Consider the following 19,738-nt stretch of genomic DNA (forward strand, 5'->3'; position numbering starts at 1 on the left):
AAGCTGCTTGACATCTGTGCGTAAGGTGTTGAGAGTAAGAGGAAGGATGGAAGAAAGAAACTCACATACATTCCATTAATGAACTATTTATTGTATCCATGTAAACTGTGTTTTGTTTAAAAACAAAGTCTAATGGATTGAAAAAACCTGCATAACTTCCAGTGTAAAAATTCTGCTTAATACTAACAGCAGTGGTTGCTTATGGGTTGTTTTTTCTGGGAGTGTAGCATACGCTCCCAGAGCAGTCTGGCTGTGCTCCTCTGGCCTTGGGAGCGCTCTGACCAAAGCAAAAATGGGAGCCCCATTTGTAATTGTTAATTCATGCAAGATATTTGAGAATTACATTGCCAGTCTGTTGAAATCAAAAGACTTTTTGCTCCTCTTTATAAAATTCCAGTTAATACTTTGTATTTGCAAAATACTACCAAGTTGTATGTTCAAATGGAGTTTTTCTTGCTCATACGGTTGATCTTTTCTCAGTTAGTAAAATCTTTTACAATGATTACCTTTCCTATCTCTTGTGCTTCAGTAACAGGAGTTGATTTGCTTTAATAACAGAAATACCAACCTGCCAGACTCCATGTAGTACTTTGAAGTACGAAAAACTGCACTACAATGTTCTTAAAACTGGAGTTGCCTTCCCCTCTGGAAATTGATCCATTGCTTCTTCGGAGCTGACTGGTAAAGTTGACATTCTGTTTATGAAATTCTCACAGAATGGTTAAATACTGCCTTAATTTAGTAGTTAGAAGTAAACTTTTTTTAAAAGGCAGTGCTACATCTATCCTAAGAAATACGTCAAGCAAATTGCAGTATGTAAGTTTATGTGAAATTTGAGGCTAGGTTACCTTTGTAGTTAGTTCTCAATAGAACGTTTAGAGAGAAGAGGTGACTAGTAGATTGTCTTGTCATTGTAGTATTAATTTACTAGATCTTATCAGTAGTTACAGTTCACCCTTTTGCTGGCCGCTGCTACAGGCTTGGTTAAATACAGAAGTGGCAGTAGGTTGCAGTAATCCAAACCATTGTATGGGAGAGCGGAAGTGGTGATTGTGTGGCTATGTGCATGGACAAGAAAAGTTGGAATTTGTCATGGAGTTCAAAATGGGAGGCTCTGCCTGAAGAATTGATACCTGAGCCTTTCCTCCTGGGGTAGTAACAAGGGGATTTGGAAACCTCTGCACCAGGATTGGTGCCTCCCACAGAGGGCACTACTGCATGGGAGCCGAGCGCGCCTTCTTGCCCTGGAAGTCCTGTAACACGCAGTCTAGATGGAATGGATGTGGCTTTTTCTGTATCGTTTATTCATCGTATAAAGCGCAGGCTTCCTAATAGCCTTTCCTGAGATACAGAATTACACAAACACTGCAATAAATTGACAACGTGCATGTTCTGGTTTTGAATAAGAGCGAAATTACTCAGCTTAAAAAAGATAGGTTGCACAAAGTCAACACGTGTTCTTTTTAATAGTAATAAAAGCCTTGCTTTGCAGGAAGTCTTCTGATGAGCAGACTGCTAACCAAGGAGAGTGTTGTGTAGTCTGCAGGTTGGGGCCACAACGGAGCATCCAGCCTTCATCCAGCTCAGGGGTACTGGCTGTTGCATTCACACGTACATCTCTAACGCCAGGCTCCTGCCCTCTCGAGCCCACCTCTCCCTGTGCCCCTCTGCACAGATGTGTACAAGCATACAAAGGGGAATAAAAGTGTGTCCACCTCAGTCTTGGAAAATAGGGCTCTAAATGAAAGAATATTTAGGATGTGGAGATTATTTAATTATAAATACATTTCAAATGAATTGCTGTGCAGCAGTTCCTATTTTCCAAATCAGCAGTGCAGTGCTGTTTTATGCGACTTCAGAGCAGTCAATAAAATTCTCTTTTTATGGACTGCTTACTGCTCCTAGGCCAGATGTAGCAGCACGGCTTTGTTTTTTTTCAGTCAGCTTGAAAACAGTCTTGTCTTTCTGAGACATGGTACCTGCAGGTGGTCAAACACTAGCTGCCTCACTATTTCCTCCCTCGTGTGGATGCCATATAAAAATAGGTTGTTGCTAATCTCTGAGATACTGGGACGCTAAGCAGAGGAGAGAGCTCTGCTGTAAGCAGCGATGCAGCGTGACTGTCTGCAGGAAGTTTTGTTGGGTTTATCTTTGCGATGTCCTCCTGTCAGAACATAGATCAACCTTAAAAAAAGCAGCAGGTTTCTCACAGTGCTGAGAATTTCGGTAAAGTTTGTTTTAAAGGGGTAATCTTTTTGGGTGGGGATTGTAATCTAGCGGTTTGAGGGAAGATAAAGGTCTGTTGCTGAATGTCTTGGGTTCTCTGTTCTCGTTACTGAAATTTTAGCTTTCAGACCTTGACCTGCTGGAACACTCTGAGGGCAAAAAAATAACTTTTAAGGACCTTCCTTATGACATTTGCTTTCTGTTGCATCCGGGTTTCATTAGAAAAGGTAATGTAGTCCTTTTGTAAACATACCTACCTGCTCTGTATAAACTGACTGTCAATTCACAGTCCTCAGAGACGAGGGAAATAAGTGAAAAAAGATCAAGGACAACCAGACCTTTTGGGAGAGAGGAAGAGTAGAAAACCTCCCTGGGACGCAATGGGTCAGTCTGCAGCACTTGGTACTTGAACCATTTCCTTCCGTAGGCAGCCAGAAAGCATCCAGGCTCCTGATGGGCCACAGACTTGAAAAGAAATAATCAGTGGAGACGGCAAGATAAATGTTATTTCCTCTTGGGTGTAAGAAGGGTGATTTGATGAAGAATGATCTCTAACATGTGGGGACAGCCACCCCAAATGGTGCCTCAGTAGACACCCTGGCTTGGTGGTTGGGTGCTGGAGCCGAGCCAGAGCTGGTGGTAGGTGCCTTGGATCCCTCCTGGGCATGGTGGGATGCCTCAATCAGCCCATATGGCCCGCAGCTGGGGGTGGTTGAGTGGGTGTGCTCAAACGTTGTCCCTTCAGCCTGCAGCATGGTGGCTGGCTTGCTCCTCACCTACAGACCTTGTTCCTTGCTTGAAGGTAGGTCTCTATATCTCATCTTTTGAGTAAGTGAGTGGGAGCAGTACCATGGGAAGAGGAGGTGGTTGTGCTTGGCTTTTTGTTGTCTGATACTTGCAATGTTTACCCAGGGAGTGTAGAAAGTTGGGCCTGTGCAGTCCTTCTGTGTTTACAGAGGGGTTTATAGTTGCACCTTCTGCCTTTTGGTCTCCTTGGCCACCTCTGAAGATGGGGTTTGAATCACACAGGATGGTGTGTCTCACAGTCTTGATTTTGCTGCATGCCTGAGGTTGTGTTGTGAAGGGTAAAAACTGGTATCACACCAATTCATTTGAAAGGGAGTAGTGTCTCCTTAGGTGCTTCATCTTTCAAGTTTGCCCTTGCAAGTGCAGCAGACCCATCAGGGATGGTGAGAAGAGGATGGCCTCTGCACTTTTGGGTATGGGTGTGACTTGGAAGCCAAGGGTTGGAGTCCTGCTGAGACCAGGAGCTCCAGGACTGCAGAAGGTGTTTGGGGAGCTTTAAAGGAAGAAAGAAAGAGGGCTCTGGAGAAATGTTTGGGGCTGTGCCGGAGGGTTCATACACAAGTGAAAGCAAACAGGAGTGGTTCTGTTGCTACCGGACCGCCCCTGGCAGCAAGTATCAGATGTGGTCCCTACAAGCTGATAGCAGGATTCACGGTCACAAAACAGTTGCAGTGAAAATCTTCTTTCTTCAAAGAATAACACTCCTTTAAAACAAGGAGCAAGGAACTACTATGAGCTTAAAAAGGGCCTGAAATCTCCTTGCCCTGGAGTTCAGGGGCTGAGACAGGCAGCTGGTACCAATCAGGCAGCTGTGGGTTAATGACCTTAATGAGCTCATCAGCCGAGTGGTGGTTAACTACCTGTGTCCTCCTAACCACCAGGCAAAGGGGGCTGAAGCCATTTAAAGGACTGTGGGTGTTTTGCTGTGCAGCTGGAGCCACTTAGGGGTGGAGATGGGGCAGTTCTGATGCCTCTGAGGGTTTAGAGGTTTAAAGAATCCGTGTCAGGTCCTACCTATGGAGTCCAATGTACTGAGATCCATTTGCTTTTTCTGAACACCTATGGAAAAGGGAAAAAAAATGCCTGGAAGTTGACCCTCGGTGTGTCAGAAGCCAGACGGAACTGTTGGGTATTTGACTGTGTTGCCAGCACGTGGTTAGCAGGCTGTGGGTGCAGATGTGATCCTGGGCTCCGCTCCTACGTGGCCGCGGTGGAAAGCCTGGAGCAGGCGCCTGCTGGGTATCCGTGTTGCCATAGCTGGGGTCGTGGGCATCTCCCCAGCACACCCCTGAAGCATGCAGCACGAAGGTCATTTCCTCAGCATTTAGTTAGATGTGTGTTTTCAAGAGAAGTCACCTTTTAGCAATTGCAATAAAATGTGGACCTGAAGGAAAGAATTGGTGATAGTTTTAACACGTGGCGTAACTGTGCTGAAAAGACTGCTTTGATTTTACTTATAATTATTTTGCTATTGGTTATAGTGTCAGCAAATACAGAAATATTACAGGATAACTCTCTGTGGGAAAATAAATTAAGAGTGTAATACTATTTTCCCCCCTCTAAGAATTAAGGGGAAATTAAGTCTGTATTTGAAGTTCTGCTTTTGAAATGCTTTCCACATAACTGGCTTTACCAAAATGGAAGGGTGAATTCATAGCTTGAAAGTTTCTAAAAATGTCTCTGCCAAATGTGTGCGGCTGCTATCGCATGCCAAGTGGTCCAGAGCAAGCCAGGCAAGTCAGGCTGGAATCTTTGGGGGCTGAGAATATCCAGGGGGCATGTGCATACTTGTCCACAAATATGTGGGGCTCTTCTTTGGAAGGGGGAGAGCAGAAATCAGCTTACCATTACTTCGCCTCCCTATTTGTAATGGTGAGATTCCACCAGAAGAGAAACCTTAAGCAAGTATTTTAGCAAGACGTGGTGTCTTTGTGATTGTATATTGCTTCAGAGTGCACCAAGCCCTTCATGTAACTGGTGCCTGGGGGCTTGCTGTGTTTCTGTCCCTTAAAGGTGAGATAAGTGTTCTCTGAATAGGCAGCAGGCTCCGTGTGCCACGACCAAACCCGCAGGGTGGCAGCCGCAGTATGGGCCAGCCCTGATGCTCTGCGGTATAAATGCCAAGTATCTCCCAGTGAAGTTTTTCTAACTGCTGAAAGATTGATGCAGTTCTTTCTCTGTGGGTAGTTGGTGAGAACAGGAACCTTGCTTCAAAACTTAGACCTTTTAATAGGGCTGGAAGTTTTGTCTGCTGTTGTTCAGTTTCCCTGGTTATCCATGTTTTCCAGCTGAGGTTGGCAGAGACCTCTGGAAGTCATCTGGTCCAAGCTCCTGCTCAAGCAGGGCCACCTAGAGCTGTTGCCCAGGACTGTGTCCAGATGGCTTTTGAGTACCTCCAAGGATGGAGACTCCACAACCTCCCTGGGCAGCCTGCTCCAGTGCTCGGTCACCCTCCCAGAAAAAACATGTTTCCTGATGTTCAGAGGGAACTTCCAATGTTTCAGTTTGTGTCCATTGCCTCCGGTCCTGTCCCTGGGCGTCACTGGAAAGAGCCTGGCTCCCTCCTCTATGCTCCCTCCCTTCAAGTATTTATATAGATTCCCCCCATTCAGTCCTTATTTGTACTTGTACATTAGCTGAGAAATCATTTCAACTTAAAACAGGCGGCAAGAGCTTATATTCATACTTCAAATTTTAATATAACATTTGGTTCTCTCTTCTAATGCAGCACTGATGATATCATTGAATATTTCAGTCATGTACATCTTAAGGTGCGCTTGCTAGGTAACGATGTGATCGGCTGATGATGATGTAACCTTTCCAGGGTTTGATTGTTGCAGGATTTGTCACTTTTCTATAACGAAAGAAGAAGGTTAACTGAACCTAAAATGTTCACAGGTGGAGAAGTCAGACTCCTCATCTTTCTTTGCTCCAATACTGCATTGCTCAAAGCTTGATAGGGGGGAAAAAAATTAAAATGATAGTGCTTCCTTAAAACAAACCTCAAATAACATCATTTCAGTTCATGTTGTGTAAGTAGTATAACTGGCTACTGTGGTATCTGGAGCAGTATCACCTGTATCTTTCCAGTTGCCCCGTGTACTGTGAACGTCCATGCTCACATCAAATATTCACTGAATAGACACTTCCCAAGCTGACGGTCAAGCAGGCGTGACCCATTCCTGAAAACTGATGTTCTCCTGGTTTCAGGCTGTGCTGGGATCTTTGACTCATGGGCTAATTGCAGCTGGGAGTCACCTAACCAGTTACTACTCCATCTGCTATCTCTGCATCTGTCCCATTGTGCTGTTGGGTTTTCAGCTGTATGAAATGCGTCCAGGGGCTCTGAAGCTGTGGGCTGGGTAATGCAGGTGTCCGTCCCTGCAGCTGATTGTGGGCTTGTTCAGGCTGAGACTGTTACGCTGAATAAACTAAACTTTATTATCTGCTTGCTTATATAAAATGGTGCAAACGGGGTCTGGGCTGCTCTGTGCAACAAGGCAAATGACAGTCCCACGGAGCTGAGGTTTTGGTTTTTTCTCACGGGAACATGAGATGGAAGAGTTTGTGCCAATTTCTTTGGGTGATGCATTGAGAGAGATGCGCTGGGTGTGCCGGTGCACTGTAACTGTGCCTTGAAGATTTGGTCCTCCTCCACATAAAGAGAGAGCTACTGTTTGAGGAAGGGACCGGCAATCTTTATTGACTTGATGGTGTTTAGGGCCTGGCCCTCCGTGTGGTGCACACCAAGGTTTCCACTCAAGTTAGCAGAGACACAGCACATGTGGTTAATATTAGTTAGTGGTTGATATTAATAAAGTCCTTTACTGTCTATAATTACACCCACTCTTGCAAAGTCACTGAAAAATGTTACCTAGTTGTGTCTGTGTCTCTCCATGTAAACGCACTTGGTTAAGGGCAGCAAAGCCAGCACTGATTTCACCAGGTAAAGCCCCTCCTCTGTGCTATGGGCTGGGGCTGCTGGTCCCACCTGTGTGAGCAATATGTGATCATGAAAAGTGTAAAATTCTACACAAGCAGGTATATGGTCTTCACAATAGCAAACACGCACGTTAATTGTGAACCCTATGGAATGCTTCATAAAAAAGCAGCCTTTAATTTTATTTGCCTCTAGTTTGGGGTTTGCTTTTAACGTCACGATTTTAAGCCTATCATGTAAGTGCTGGGTGCCTAAATCGTAACCTTGGAGCGTTTGCAATTGCCAGTTTCTCTTCGCCTAGTTACATCCTTACCCACTGGCCATTCCCACTTACTCCGCAGGAGCAGGAGGGGCCCAGCCTGGCCTCCCTGGGCTTGTGTGGTGTCAAGGCACGGTGCCAGCGTGGACCTTGGGTACTACTGTAAAGCAAGGGCTGCGGTAATCGTGGCCGTGCGTCGGCCTCAAAGTGATGTCTTGGGTGCTAAAATGCTGGATGGATCATGAGACTCATGCAGCCACGCAAAGTCATTAAAAATAATTTGTTAGGAGTTGTGGGAAGCAAATCTGGTCGTCAACCCCTGGGGTGCTGCCAGGTCTTGCCATGCCTTGGACCACCGCAGTCTCTCACTTACGCTTGGGCTTCCTTTTATTTTTAACCTCGCAACGTTGAGACTGATCAGATGTTATCGCTCCTGACCTTTGTCTTCTGCTGCAACATCAGAGCTGACTCGCGTATCCCACTTATCTCCCGCTCTCAGGGGCTGCCGGGCAGGGTGACGGGCTGCGCCGCGGCGCTGCGGAGCGCTTTGCCCTGCGGTTGGTGTCGGTGGCTGCATGAAAGGAAAATGCCACTCGGCTGCTCTGAGCCTGGCCTGGCGATAATGCTGCGCGCGTCCCTCTGCTCCCGCGATAAGCGCCCAAAGGGCAGGCAGGGAGAACGTCTCCTCGGGGATCAGCGCACACCAGGCCCTATAGATAGAACCACATATATATAGAACAACATGAAAGCTTTTTGCTTTCTTCTTTTCAACAGCATGATGGCTAAGTATCACGTCCAGGGACGCTTTTGGACCTGACCCCTCCAGGGGTCTGGTCTCATTGTACCCGCAAGTTCTTTGGTTTGCATCATCCCAACGGGAATGGAGATTTGAAACCGAAACCCACACGGGCTGCAAAGCGTTATTTCGTAGTGCTGATAAATGCACAAAGACCGGGGAGGGGTGGCTCGGTTTCCCTTCATCTTCAAAATAGACAGCGGGACGAAATTTTTCTGTTTGGGTTATTGGCTTTTCATAGGTGTCACCCAACTACCAAACAGTTATTGCTGCTGCTGATGGGCGATAACTCTGTCAGTGGCATCTAGGTGCTGACATTACGGCTAGCTGGTCCGAAACGAAGATAAGATTTTTCTATATTGAGTAAGTCTATTGATCCAGTTGGCCTCCTGTCCTGTGTCTGATAATAGCAAATACTTGATGTTTCCAAAAGAAGCGAGCCTTCCCCTGTTCTGTATATCGTTATATATATATAGTGTACGTATAAATAGATAATTTTTCAATGTATATAGTATGTATGTCAATGCTGTATAATTTGGATTAAACAATGAAGAATTCCTTTCTGAGCCATGTTCTTAAAAGCATGCTGCTTTTCTTCTTTTCATTTGGGTATAAAATTGCACATGCTGCTAAGGATCATAATGTTATTCCCATTTGTTTAAATGTCAGAGATGATATTTGAAAATAGCTGAAGCAAAAATGCAAGTAGCTTAATGCCAGCAACTCCCAGCTTTCACTGACTGGTTTGTGCCAGTTATCTGTCTGCTCATTCAAAACCAACTAGCCAAAAAAAAAAGGGCCGGGGGGGGGGGAGAAAAAAACAGACCCCACAATTTTCTTCAGATGTGTTCGAAATGGTTTTGTCTTTGCACCAGTTACTTTGGTAGTTGCAGACTTTTATCCAAACTTAGTTCGTGATCTTTCACAGCCTTAATGCTAAATAACTTTGTAGACAATAGGGTAATACTCATGCCGAAAGACAGCAAGTGGGAGTTTACATTCTCATTACTGTGAGTTAATTACTTTCTATAAAGATGTGGGTGAATGTTTAGGTTTGCAGATTTCAATAAGAGGTTCTGGTCTTACCACATTGTCACAAAGACACTACATTATGTGTCTGTTAGAGGATTCCAGAAAAGATAGTGAGCTTTGGGGGAGAAATTGCCAGTTAGGAAAGCATAATGCCTGGAACAGCAAGTTGTAAATACAGAATACTCCTCTCCAAAAGAAAAATTTATGTTCAGTACTAAACTCCAGATGAAGAGTGCCTCTGCAAGAGGGGGGTGACAGCAGAGCTATTTTTGTGGATTAAAGCCAAAAGGTATCAGCAGTCCTTTTTGTGCTCACCCACGATGCCTAAGGCACTGGATTCAGTGTCACTGTAGTAATAACCAGACATGTCTTGTTAATTAACATATCTGAATCTTATTCCTGTGAGGTACCTTGTCTGTGACCCTGCGGGAGAAAAATCTCCCCTGGGTGAGCAGAGCCGCGGGGTCCCTCGTACGGCCCCGGCATAGCTCAGGGTTGCCACAGCTTCTCTAGAAACGTGTTCATCAGCCCCAGACGCTGCTGGTGACAAATGACATTTTCTTTGTCTTTGTACACTAGGGCGTAAAATGTGACGTTTAAATTCAAGATCAATTATTTTTAACTGGAGAATGATAGCCCTGCGTCCAAATTATCTCGGGGCTTAATTCACATCAGTTAAACCTTTTCAAAGGCTTATTAAAATTCCTTAAGTGTGTCCAACTTATCAGCAGTTGAGTGTCGATGGCATTATACAAATGTTGCTATTGGAAATAACTGTTAAGTATTTTTTGACTATATTATTCTCATATATATATATTACGCCTGTGACTAATAATACTACTTAGTACTTACATGACTCCTTTCATCTGGCGATCATAAGTCATTGCCCAGGGAAGCAAGTACCAGTCTCCCCTTTCTAAATACGGCAAAACTGTCACGTCCAGTGGCTGTGTCTCGTACGCACATCTTCCACTGAATCCTGCCAGGCTTGGACAGCCTGTCGGTTTTTAACAGGATGGTCTACCCTGTCAGCTTTTAACAGGACTTCATTTATTTGTGCCGCTGTAGCGCCTAAATCTTGCACCCCGGCACCCGGGGCCAAAAACCCGGCCAAAACCCGGGCAACGGCAATGCCAGAAAATACATAGATTGATATATAGATCAATACAGGCTGAGAGGTGCACGGCAGGGGGGAGGCGATACCGGGCTGTGCAGAGGACAGTGGCAGCGGCTGCTGGACTGTTGCAGAGCAAAAGAAAGTTTGAGAGGAGCGAGGAAGGGTTTTTGGAGGGGAGAAGGCTTTATGGCTTTTTCTGGGGAGTGTCCCTGTGCTGGCAGGAAACCTGGGAAAATCTGATCCAGCGCCTGGCATGAATGTCTTGATGCTGTGAGAGAGGATGAAGAGGGAGGGACGGTCCCTGAAGGGCCGCGGGCGCCGCTAGCTCCGTGTCTGTGCTAATCCCAGCAGTGGTGAGGGAGGGACAATCCTGGTTGTGGAATGAAGGTGCTGCCTGTCCTGGCATCTGATACCGCTGTGGGAGGTTGGGATGGGGTTGTTGGAGTGTATGAATATCCAGTCGGAAATGCTTGGGATTAGTTTGCCAGTGTTCTTATGCTTTCCCCCCGCCGCTTGCAGTGTAAATACGTGGTTCCTACCCTTCTCAGGCAGTCGCGGGGAGTTACATACCTACTGCTTCATATTGACGTTCCGTAGGGAGAACGCATTTTGACTGATCGTTTATTCCAGAAACCACTAGGTAGCACTGTGAAATAAAGTTCTGCCGAGCCCCACGCCATGTCACCGCTCCCCTACCCAGCTGGCCCCAGCGGAACAAAGACAGCGCAGCCTCCAGCATGTTTGGGCTCAATATGGGTAAAATACTGAGTATTTTAAAGTAGTGTATTGAGTACTAAAAAGTAGTGAGGGTGGTTTCAAAACTTTCTCCAGTGTTGGGGCCACAGTCACGGTGGAAGACACCAGCCGTGATACAAATAGTACAATATATGCTCTTACGTGCTTTGGGCACTATTGGAGCCAAAATGGCAAAATACTCCAGCATGTACCTACCTTAGGCGTGTGAGCTGCCTGCTGGTGCTGATGAAGCAGACCAGAGGCTCACACAGGTGAGAGCCCCGGTTTGGAAGCACAAATAGGTGTTACGCTTTATTCTGCTTGTAAGTGACTGTTAGCACCAAAACTCTGCAACACAGATGCTAAAAACATTCCCAAAATGATTAATCTTTGTGTTTTGGTCACAGCTGCATGTTATAGCCAAGAGGTACTGTTCTCAGATCTATTGCACATTATTCTCATAATAAGCATTTTGCTCTCATAAAAAGTCTCTTTATTGCAATATAATTTTCTAATTTTATAGAGAAATTATGAGCAGTCTAATATATTAATTTTCAGTTTGATACTAAAAACTATTTGTGGTTAAACTCTGAGTTTCTTCTGTCTCAATAAGGTTTATTAATTCCTAGGAGATCCCTTATATTTCTAATATTTACATTACAAATTTCTGAGCAACCTGATGTGGTCGAAGATGTCCCTGCTCATGGCAGGGGGGTTGGACTAGGTGGCCTTTAAAGGTCCCTTCCAACCCAAACTATTCTATGATTCTAACTTTCATTGGAATATACCACAAAGGAAAATGTGTTGTCTCCATTTATTATGTTGGTTATTCTTCCAAAGGAATGGAGTCAGGTAAAATTGGGGGTTGTATTATTAACTTGTTTTTATTAAAATTACTTTAGTAATATCAGGAAAATACTTATTTGGGGTTATTAATCCCAAAATTACTCGAAAAATAGAATTGGCAAGTCAGCTATTTTAACTTTTGAGCTTCAACAAGTTAGTAAGTTAACTTAGTGCATTTTGTTCAACTCGACTACGTATAGCCAACTGTGTAAGAGCTTAACCGTAGGACAGCTTATGCACGTTCATGTTTAAATACCCAGCAGCTAACTGTAATGTGTGTGACCGCATCAGCACCATATCACTGCTTTTTAAAATTAGACCTCGCTCCGGCTGCTGCAGGGAGAGGAGACATGATAAAGGGATTGAGCATCATGCTCTGTAATAACTGCTGGGCTTAAATGCTCGAGTTACAGAAACCCTCAGCCACCAAAGCTGCCGGAAAGGTCCCCGTGGTCCCCGGCTTCAGGGGTCATGGTTTGCACACCGGCCATTGTCCAACGCTTTGGAGAACTTCAGCATCAGCGTTAGCTGAGGAGCTGGAAATTGAGACCAGGAGATTCTTGTTCGCATCTGCTATGGCTGTACCTAATGTAACAGGTTCTCTATCTGCAAAATAATTACGTTCACAAAAGCGTTTTTTGAGTTGGGCATAATCCACGACTGTCAGGGAAATGCATGGGAAGTGCTGGCCAGAAAGGGCGAAGCGTTTATACTAAAGGCTGCCTCTGGTCCGGTGCAAGCCAAAGACACCTGGTTTAAGCTGAAATAAAGTGTCCTTGTGTTGCCCTGACACAGGCCTGTAATGCTCGATGTTTTTCACCTCTTTATAGGTTTGGCCACCCTGGCTTACAGCAAAAAAACATTGTGGCATCACCTGTTGCTCTAACGGTGTCTGTTAACACGTGCTGGGCGGTCGCTTTACCTTATCTGGTTACTTCTGCAACATCTGCAAGCAAGTTATGTGGTATTTTCATCCCCCTGAGGATTTATGGTGACCTCTGGGGGACCTTAATCATTGGATCAATACGCTTCTGACAGCTGTAGATCAACATAAACTTGACCCTTGTTCCTGACAAATCTATCACCGTGATACAATTTTTTTTTTCTTTTCTTTTTTTTTTTTTAAGCATCCCCATCGCGGGGAGCAGAGGGGGTTTGGGCTGGACGGAAACGATGATGGTGGCAGGGCAGAGCCCCGTCCATCTCAAGGTCAAAAGTCAAAGTGATAAAGGAAGCACCCGCCTGCGGTACCCGGGCAGAGCGCTGGGATAACGGGGGAGCGGCGCGGGGAAAGGTCCCTCCGAGGCTTCTGGGGTAGAGCCGGGTCCCCAGCAGGACCGGCGACTCGCCAAGGCGCTGGCCCTGCGGGTGATCCCGATGGCTGGGGGAAGAGCTCTGCAGAACGCCGTGTTCGGGGGAAGCGCTGTTCCCCTCCTCGGGGACTTCTGATAAGACGAGATCCGCTGCTTTAAAAAGCTGCTGGTTGCGCTCACCCTATCTTTAGCTCAGCTCATCAGAAAGCGTTTTCTCTTTTGAAAAGTCCTTTCCACTCTGTGCGAAGGCTTTCCCGCGCTCACCCCCGCCCCATCCATTTTTCCATCCAAGTGCTCAGGGATTTCTGTCCGTGTCTTTGCAGCCTGCCTGCCTCCAGCCGGCGATGGAGGACCCTCCTTCCTCACCTGAACTCTGTCTCTGTAATGCGACATGGGAGGTTAAATGGCCGTCTCAAGATTCTGCACCAAATGCATGTCAGAGTTACAGTTAAAATAGGCTCTTCCCAATTTCAAGATCTCACCAACTGAGTTTACTGAAAAAAGCAAAGCAACAAGCAGTGCGTGCTGCAGCAATAACTAGCATAGGTAAAGAGCATTCTGCAAAATAGCTAATTACAGCAAGGCTGTATTTTCACAGAGTGATTTCCTCCCCCCCCCAAAAAAAAGCGGACCACAAAATGTCAGTGACTCAAAAATTCTGAAGTCATCAGTTCTGTTTTTAAGAAAAAAATAAAAATACAGAATGAAGTCCTGTGGCCCACAGTATTTAGAGGAGATTCAAAATCAGTTGAGGAAAAACCTTTTCATTTTCCCTCAGAAGGTGGGTGGGATGCTGGTATCCTGGTTGATACAATGGGAATGGTCTCAAAAGAGACTTTTGATTTGAGAGCATCTGTCTAATGCATTTTGAAGAGGATGATGCTCTTCAACTGGCACACCCTGAAATCTGCAAAATTGGTGTGATGTTGTTTCACTTAAAAAAAAAAAAACAACAAACAAAACAAAACAAACAACCAAAAAACCCAAGGCGGTGTAAGTGGGAATAAGTGGGAACTAGTGGCTTGAATGGCCTCTCCAGTCCCAGACACCCGTACCTCGGTCTAAGCTGGACTCCTGACACTTGGGCTCCCTGAGCACGTCACGCTGACTTCTGGATGAAAGGACCAAGTAGAGCTAATGAGTCCCAGCGTCTTGATTTCAGCTGCAGTTGGGAACGGCTGTGTGAAGGGAAGGAACCTGCCTGGAAAATGAAAGGAATGACCATCTGGGAGGCAGGGGGAGGAGGAGAAAATAGTCAGGAGACATTTCTTTCTGCTCTGCAGTTAATCAGGCTCTCTGTCTTTCAAGGCCAATTTTGGAGGGACAGCTTGGCTTTCCTGGAGAAGAATCTTCAAACCAATTAATTTTGCACTCGTAGTAAGGGCGTGTTTTACAACTGGGAGCAAATAAATGTCTGACTTTGGCAAAATCACCTCTCTACTCTGTTTTGGTTATACACTGAGGTTTGAATGGATCTACCCCCAAAATACCTTTCTATGTGAGACAAGTTGAGCATAGCAGTATTAATGTTCACCAGAAGGACATCCTGTGTCACCAGAACTGAGATTATGGCTTCTCTGTGCTGTAAAGCTGGAAAAAGAGAGCCTTGAACTTAAGTTTCAGTTTTGATTATATGGCGCTTAGAAACATATTTGTATCCAGTCTTTGCTTTGGGAGCTCCCTTGCTCCGTCTAAAGGTTTTTAAGGCCAAAAAGAGACTAGTAAGATAGTCTGGCCTGATATGTTCTATGATACAGTCCAAAGTGTCGTCTTCCTTAGCCTTTTTCTGTTTGAGTATGTAAAATAGCAGTATGGTACCTACTATCCAATTGAGCTATCCTTGCAACAAACCCTGTGTAAGTCTTGCCATGACCATGAAGTCAGCAAGTCAAATGCATTGGAGGAGAAACCTTCTGTATCACGGTAATGATGGACATATGCATTTGCTAAGTGTAAGCAGATGGAGTCAGGGTTCCTGTACAACAGGGGACTCTGCACCGAACTGTTATCTTCTAGGGAAAAAATAAGGGAAGCTCTGGATGTGTAAAAGGAAAAAATTTCCATTTCCCCAGTGATTTTTATGTTATATAAAATAAGATTGGCATCTAAAGTGGACTCTTTTATTCAGAAATCTTCACTCCACCAGGGCTCAGCCATTGCTGCAGGAACTTTGATGTGAAACTTTGGGGTTTCACCTCTAACGCTCCCTGTTCTTCTGAGTAATTGGAGATAAACCCCCATTTCTGGCTGCATCGTTTCACCCACACATAAAATCATGGTCCCGGTAGCTTGTAGGGATGGTGGTGCTCAGATAAGTAACGCTCCTGTGTGTGGTGTCTGAAATGTTTAAATGAAAGAACTGAAGAAGTGTGGATCGTTATTAGTTTATAATAGGACCTGAAGTAGGTATTTGGTGGCTGTAGCCACCAGGCGTTGTGCGTGCCCCGCCGATCCCCGGCGCAGGACAGGTTACTGCTGCGCAGGTTGATTTCAGCGTGTGTAATCTGGACACGCACTGCCAAAAGCCATCCGTCATCTCCTGCTGTGACCTTGTACCAGCTGTCTGTCCCATGCAAGGCCAGCAATTAAAATGTAAGGTAATGAAGACAGCAAGACATGAAAGGGCTTTTCACTTGCTGATCAAAGGGGCAGAGCACAGTGTTTTCACAACCAGAATATTGAGACCAATGGGACTGGAAATGTGGTCGGGAAAGAAAGAAAAGCAAAGAGGATATTTGGAAATCAACGTGTGCTCTTACTTTTTTTTTTTTGGGGGGGGGGGGGGGAAATATCAAGTACTTACTTTCATCTTGTTACCTGGGAAATAATCTTTGTGTGTATAAAAATGAAATTCTACAGATAGTGTTAGTGCTGAGGACTGCTTTTCGGTTCTATTGCTTCATTGTGTAAGAAGTCATTTTGACTTAACTTCTCAAGGTGAAATACTGGTGAGCTCAAAATTGGTGGTTAACCAGACAAATGTAGCCACCTGAGGCCTGTCTCTCAGAGTGCTGATGACCAGCAGCTCTCACCGTTTTTGTGGTTTTTTTGGTTTTGGGGGTTTTTTGGGGGTTTTTTGGGGGGGGGGGGGTGCACCTAGAAGGAGAAATTAGCCCGAGGTCCCAGACGGGCACGCAGGATGCCTGTGAGTGTTGGATGAGAGATATGGCAGAACGTCTCTCTTTATAGCAGCAATTCCGCTTTCATGTCTTTAGAACGAGGGTGAAGTAAAGCAATTTTTTTGTCATTGCTTGAAAAGCAATGCAGAATGCAGAACCTCCATTCTGAGCATGGCTGTATGCATGGCATCTCTATATGTTTAGCGGCTATAGGATGCGGACTCTTGCAATACCTGTTGATGCACAGGGTATGGATTGCTTTCTGGGCATGTAATTGGAAAGAAAAACTCTGATATACCCCGTAACCCAGAACAAGTATAAAAACTCCTCTAACCCTCGTAACCAGAAATAAATAGCATAAGGATACTAGAGCCTCAGCATGAGAGGATGCCAGAAATGTAGCCGGGTGTCAGCATGTCCGTCTACTTCCACTCTGAGCCCTCGTACACTGTCCGTGTCGGTATGAGAATCTTCAGTGGGATTAACCATGTCCGTGAAGTGAAGTGTGTGTAATTGCAGGATGGATCTGGACCTGTCTCTGTGGGTATGCAGCAGAGAGGGAAGCAGCAGCTGACACTACACAATGCATAAAGCAGTACATGAAACCTCAAGTCAACCAAGATTTATATTTTCCTTCCCTGAAATAGCATAAATCATCTCCTCAAAATCTTTAGAGCTGACTTGCTGAAGACAAGCAATAGGACTTTGTTCTAATTTTTTGGTACTTAAAAATATAAGAAACTTACTTGTTTGACTGAAATGGTTTTGGATTTTTTTTTTCACCCATTTTTTAACAGCTTCTCTTGATGACAGCCAGCCAGCACTGTGCACATGTCTGTATGCTGCACCTCCACCGACTGCAGCGACTGCTCTGAAAGCAGCTTTTATTTTTCACAGATAGTAAGGAGTACAAAAAAATCCTGGCCAGGAAGATGGGATTTGGGGGCAATTTCTAGGAGCCAGTACTGTGACTTATTCCAAGCTTATGCTGGAGGACAATGCAATCTATATAGGAAGTGTCTGCTGTGCTAAAATAAACTATGGTATATTCTTGCAGCAGCAGAGTGCACTAAATCCTATTCCCAATACACAGAACACCTAGAAAATGTTTCTGAGAGTAGATGTGTTTAGCTGTGGAAGTTAGTAATTTGTTCAACCACCAGATTTGTTGGTTCTAGGACCAACTCTAAAAATGCCTTTCTAAATTATGTTTGTTACATTTCTTACTAAGTAGTAGTTAGAGCAGTTCACAGAATTTGAAATACTTGATAAACTTGCTTTTCTTTTCCTATCTGAGCCTGTTAACTCCTGACTTTGCCCACTGTACAGTAGTGTCATTCATGCTTGTTTCTCCTTCAGCCTACTCATCTCCACAAATAGTAATTTAGCTCCAGGATGTCTCCCCTTGGTTTTATCCAACCCTAAGGAATAAAATTATTTCGGCCACTAAGAGATTCTGCCTCTTCGCAAGTTAGTTTTGGACAACTTATTTTTCCAGCACATCAGACTAAAAAAGTATTGAGTGATCTCTGCAAACCATATCGGTGAACCCCGGCGCTTGCATGGCCCCTGCTTGCAGTTGTGTAGGAGTGAGGGTCTGCCTACGCTGACCCAGTTGCAAACATGATGCCCCTCTAATGGAGCTGGGAGGAGTGTCCAGATCTCCTGACTTCAGACCTGTGGTTAAGCCATTTGCCCAGGCTTCTTTGTTGACACCCCACCCCACCCCCACCCCCAAAAAAGTGTTGTTTTAAGCAGGGATGACTTGACAGACATGTTATAGTCTCAGTGGAGCCAGTGCATCGATTGCTCAGCCCACAGAACTGGTTTTAAAATGCCCTGCTTTGCTTTTCTGACTTTTCATCTCTTCCTGGGGTTCTCCTCTCAGCTTTTCCTCTTGCTCAGTTTCTGGGAAACAGTTTATTTTCTGTCTTATCCCACCTCAGCGTATTCATCCAGGCTCCATCAACCTGGCTTGTAAGTGATTTGCAGTTCCAGTAACTCCTTTACACAAAGACAGAGAAACTCACCTATTTTTACTCAGCCAGCCCATCAGCTCCAGTAGCCATTTCAAGCAGCAGTCTGGGGCAGGTCTGTGCAGTAGTATGATAGAAATGGTAGAGATACTTTAAAACTGGTCGATTAGCTAAGGCTCAGCAGTACAACCTCCACTGTAGCTAGAAGCAGCAGCGCTAGTCTTGTTCAACTGGTGCTTTTGCTCTGTGTTTTCTGGACTGCAGTGGGAAGTGAGAAGAGGGGAGTTTGAGATCCTTAAAGATCCCTTGTTTGGTACCTAGTAGGAAAAATCTGTGTGGATCAGCACACTATCCATGAAGTGGAGGAAGCAGTAAGGGTAAGACCTCTGCTGAGGCTGGATTGGAGTTTGTACTCAATAACAAAGCAAGCTGTTTTGAGAGAGGAAAAGCTGGTGGAAAAAAACAACACTGGAATTCCCTTTGGTGTGGAAGTAAGCTAGGGAGAGGTTAGGAAAGGCCTGTGGCTGATGGACTGCTCTGAGGATGATCTTGTCGCTAAATGGGACTTTCTTACTGAATGATGCTCTGGAGTGGCCAGATTGAAAATGACTGCGGGAGTCAGGTAGTGATTTTCAAGTAACTTATTCCATGTCACTTTGCTAAAACTTGATAGATTAACTCTTACAGATGTATTGCCAGTGCTTGATCTTCTGTTAGGAGAAATCTCCACTTCCCTCTCTTTCCGCATCAAAATGTAGCGTTAAGTTCGTGTTGCAGTCAGTAACTAACCACCCAGGAATGAAAAATCGGACTCCAGCCTGAAAACCTATCCCTTTCTCACTTTGGAGACAACGTGGAGTAGCGTTTTAAAGGTGTTGATTCTTCTTAATAATCCCCATTAACAAGAAATCACTTACTGCTGATACTGATCTAAACTGTTGTCAGTGAGATGAATTAGGAGCAGGGGGATAGAGAGAGAGGGTTGTTGATCTGTTGTTTTCCTGCTGGGCTTCTCAAGAACATTGAAACGTTTTGCTAATTCCTGCCGTATCTCCAGGACCGTATCTCCTTGTTTTCTGACGCCAGAGAGTAACTTTCTATGTGAAAATTCCTTGAACTTAAGGAATAGAATTCTGGCCACAGATGTACTTTAGGAACTGCAAGGGTGTTATTTGGGAAAAACAATTACTTCAGTTCCTACAAAACTGCTAAAGGCGAGGGATTCGGTATCAGTCCCTTATGGCTGACAACTTGTTCCTGTACAAATTGCATGAATTCTAAATAGTTTGTATAAACCTACCATATGCAGTTTGTCTCAAGAAGACAAGTGGTGCTGATCTGCACTTGCCCTGTTACCTTCAGGTGGAGTTGGGGCACTGAATTCTTCTAAAAAAGCTGGTCTAAAACAGAGAAATGAATGCCAGTGCCAGGCTGTGTAATCCAAAAAAAAAAGCTGAGGAAAGGACAATGATATCAAATCCAAGTGCAAATCTTACTGAAACCTCTTTCCTACACCCCTTAGCATGCCTCCAAACACTGAGAGTATTTCTGATTTCAGGTTCCCTGGGGAAA

The sequence above is a fragment of the Phaethon aethereus genome (genome assembly GCF_964289735.1).
Source record: "Phaethon aethereus genome assembly, chromosome: 14".
Taxonomy (NCBI): domain Eukaryota; kingdom Metazoa; phylum Chordata; class Aves; order Phaethontiformes; family Phaethontidae; genus Phaethon; species Phaethon aethereus.